This window comes from Bicyclus anynana, chromosome 15 (genome assembly GCF_947172395.1).
Source record: "Bicyclus anynana chromosome 15, ilBicAnyn1.1, whole genome shotgun sequence".
Classification (NCBI taxonomy): Eukaryota; Metazoa; Arthropoda; class Insecta; order Lepidoptera; family Nymphalidae; genus Bicyclus; species Bicyclus anynana.
Window position 1 is genome coordinate 9022313 of NC_069097.1, and position 4736 is coordinate 9027048.

The window sequence follows — 4736 nt, forward strand, 5'->3', positions numbered from 1 at the left end:
GCTTCATGACTTCAAATATGCTGATATAGATAAAACTTTAAGAGTCTTAAACGAAGGGTTGCCACTAAGATAAGTAACTGCCGACCAAGGATATGATTTCTCGTGTTATGCGGTGGAAAATATTAAAACGTTTTATGGAAACCACTGTCCAAATTTCATTTTTTTCTTTTAGATAGTGTAAGTGTCATAGGCTCCTTAGTGGGACCTCTGCAGCGGTTTTGGGTGAGCCAGAAGCATCCCTTGAAGTCAGAAGCAGAAGGGGCGAAACGACTGTTTAAGGGCGTTTCTTCTGAGACTCGGGCCATGGCTTAGAAGGCCATTCTGGAAGAGTGTTTTGGAGTGTATCAATACGGGCGTTCCGGGATCGTGAGTTAAAAAACCCACGTCAGAGTGAGGTCAGAATATCGAGGATCTCGTTTTCGCCAGCGAAATCGCTGTGTATAGCTTGTTTGTGTTGCCTGGTAAACATTGTCGGTCGTTATGTCATCGTCAAGATCGTAAAGGACGTTATTCGGGCGTCTAGATCTATAATTAATCGATGTTGGGATAAGGGGTATAGTTGTAATAGTTGCGAATATAACTCTATAGTAGGAGATTCACATATTAGAGAATAATTATCAAGGCAGATAGAACGTACGGAACACGACGGATAGCCGTTCCAAATACAAAATTCCAAAACTGACGAAATTGAAAAACTGTTTACAAAAACTAAAGAAATAAGATTGTTTTTTTTTACTGGTAATTATTGATTATTATATTAATTTACGTAATTGTTGTTAGTGTTAAATTTTGATATACCAATTAAGAAAAAAGTTTGTATCTATGTGCGAATATCAAGGAGACACGCGACGTTTGTTTTTTATAAGTGTCACCGGCTTCATCAAGCTGCTTGTAAAGTAACTCATTCTGGATCATTCTTTATTCTGTGAGTAGGAGCATGCCTTCATAAAATGTGGTATGTCTAGCCATCACGGGTTAGTCTATAATGTCGCCCATCATTTTTCAAACGTTCAGGGACGTTCTAGATCTCAATAACCCGCCCTATCGAGACAACCCCAGCCTTTACCAGGGTTAACCTTCAGCCATTTATTATTCACAGTCGGGCAATAATATCATATAATCTGACAAAAAGGTTTCTACCAAAGGATTGTTACAAGCAATAAAGCTTATTGGTTTAGGTAGAATATACAACTTTGAGACTTTTGTATTAATTTATTTCTTCAATTCGCTAGTAATAATAACTAATTATTATTATTTATTCGATAGCTCTAAGGAACGCGACTTCATCCGCTAAAAAAAACACATTTTTTAATTATATAGAAAACTAGTAGACGCCGCGTGGTTCCCGTTCCCCTAGGAATACGGGGATAAAATATAGCATATAGCCTTCCTCGATAAATGGGCTATCTAACACTGAAAGAATTTTTTAAATCGGACCAGTAGTACCTGAGATTAGCGCGTTCAATCAAACAAATAAACAAACTCTTCAGCTTTATAATATTAGTATAGATTGGTATTGTAAGATTTCCTTATAAAGGCATGTCATTGTAAACTTTTATGTACCTACATCAACAAAAGAGGAATGTCTTTCCATGCATTATTTTGTTATAATTCGTAGGGATTACTTGTATATCCCAGGAGGATCTTTTCCGATATTTCCTACATTTCCACAAAATCTTAGCAAACTTAATAAACATTCCCCTTGAATCACTCTATCTATAACCGCATGGAAATCCATTCAGTATACTCAGTAAATGGGCTGGACTCAAATCTGGAAGGTCTAAGGTTCACACCTGCTTGACTATTCATACCCTTTTCGCTTAGTTCAAGAGGATAGGGCTTATGTTTAAAAGAAATACGTGGTACATTATAATGATGAAAAAATTGCTTTCCGTCCGTCTTCACTATATAAAAACAAGATAGGTATAACAGAAAAACCAATCTTCCCGTGTGTTAAACTATTCAATATTTGTATAAATTCTTTAACCTGCGTACAGAATAAAGACTTTTATTAGTTAAAAATTACAAATAATTATTTATTAGCCATAACACTACCATCAAGTACCTAGGTACTTGAAATCATTGTTTCATTTTGACAAAACTGAGATAAACAATTGCATCCCAGTAGTAAGTCGTACCATCTCGGCGAGCACTTAGAAGGATTATCTTCCATTGTCAAAGAAACGGTTTCTGCGATAAGCTGTAAAAAGGAACCCTTGAAAATAGAATGCTTAACTAAGTATTAGCATTTAGACACTATTGTAATATTAAGTAGATATATTCAATGTATTTATTTTAGAGCACTTGAGCCTTGACGTCACAATTTTCGAGTGCATACCTAACTAACTGTACTTTTTAATTTATTGACGTAATATTGTGGTGAATGCTTGTTTACCAGAATGTAATGAAAAATTAAAACTTAATTAAAATACTCTTAGATGGTTCCATTTATTTGAGTCCTCATGTATTATTATATTCAATGTATTATATTTCTCTAAGTACTTGAATCTAGATGTCACATTTTTCGACTGAATACCTGACTGTAGGAACGTCTTAATTATTGAAGTAATAATATGGTTGTGGTTCCGTTTTTGTACGTGTGTATGTACATTCGGAACCCTAAGAACACCTATAATGTAATGAAAAAATACTTACTTTAGTACTCTTATTTGATTCCGTATATTTGAGACTTCATAATTTGAATTATGTATTCTGTGGTATTCTGTGGTTATTCTGTGGCCTTTTTGTGTAAACAAGAAAAATAGGGATTATTTTTTATATACCTAGAATTCAAGCAACGTAAGTATTATAATGGAGGAGTAATCTTCAGTGATTTAAGCAAATCAAGAGTGATTGACGTCAAGTGTCAACATTGAACGATAATTTTATAAGAAAGCCACGACATGAACAATCAATTCTCATTTGATAAGACGAGTATTAATTTATATGAAATAAATATGCTTATTGTTCAGTTATAGGTATTTATTCATTTAATTTTTATTTTGAAACCTATTTCATTTGTTTCATATCTATTGCATTTTATGTTTATTCCATTTACGAGTACTTCGTTGCTTAATGACTCTTATAACGAAAGAGTAAATGATAATAATTATCTATACAATATACATACTATAACTAGCAGACGCCCCGCGGTTTCATCCGCGTAGTTTCCGTTCCCGTAGGACTACACATATAAAATAAAGTCCATGTTACTCGGTGATGATGTAGCTTTTTAATAGGTAGTATTTTTTTAAATTAATCGAGTAGTAAACTACTAAATATACAAACAAAAAATGTTGTTTATAATATTAGTTTAAATTGTAACACCTCGAAGTCCAGTAGCTGGTAACTGAATAAAATCTTTGAGCCCCAAAGGCCACGCGTTGAACTCTTCGGTAAGGGCCATCGATCGATTTGTTACGCTCCGCGTGGAAACGAGTTTTGAATTGGTTTAGACCTTTTCAGGAGATCGCTAAGGTCAATGTTTTGAGTTATATTGAATTATCAAATATTTTTCAAGAGTTATAATAATATTATACCTATTCCTAAACAAAACATTGAATCTTCAGTTATAATTAATATTCTGATTTAAATTGTTATAAAATGTAAATCGAGTTGTGGTAGCAGATCTTGTTTCAAATTTACTTTTTTCACATTTTTTTCTTTTGTTATGGATATTAAGTATATCGTCATATATTTTTTATTTCTTATCTTTATTCTGAGTCTTTTACTATTTTATTTATTTATTTAGATAAATATGAAAAGAATGTAAATAAAAATAAACATTATTTATTCAACACCGCCACAGTCGTATTTTTTTTAATGTAAGGTTGCCCTGTACAAAGCGATAAGGTCGCCTTTTGTACTCTACTTGTTAGACAATTAGTCTGTTTTATCTTACTCTTATGTTTCCTTGTTTCGTGGACAAATAAATAGTATAAATAAATCAAATATGTAATCCAAATCAAATGATCCATGCGTGGATCCACGCTAGAGTTGGCGCTCTTTTGGCATATATGCGTAGTAAGCCTTGCCATCCAGAGGGGATCCAGTTTATTCGGTACCGGCCGGCCATGGGTGAACAATTAGATTTCTAGTAAATACGAGTAAATTAAATGAAAGTCTTGTAAATAAATATATTTATTGTATTGTACACATCAAGACAGCGATTGTATGCTTGGTAGGTATTGTTTTTGGCTGGTGGAGGCTTCGTCCGAGGCTACCACCCTACTGGCAAAGACGTACCGCCAAGCGATTCAGCGTTCCGGTATGATGCCGCGTAGAAACCGAAAAGTTGTGTGGATTTTCATCCTCCACCTAACAAGTTAGTCCGCTTCCATCTTAGATTGCATCACTTACCATCAGGTGAGATTCTAATCGAGGGCTAACTTGTAAAAAATAAAAAAAAGGTTAGAATTAGTATTACTTAATCTCTCATTTATTTATTTATCTTTTTTTTTAAATTTTAACAATGTTAATATAAAAATATAATACAAAACACTATTAAAAATTCATAAAAAATAAACCCTCCCGGTGCGGGACATTTGAGTGCCCAAGCAACCGGTGGTCAGGGTTCCAGAGTGAGGAACCTCCTCACAATACGCGTCGTCTCAAGAATCACTGCCTTCTATATCCGACTCCTGATCCAACAGTATTACTTGATTATTATTATTTTCTTCTTTATTCATAGTTTACTTTGCAACAAAAGAAATAGCATAATTATTCAATATTATGCA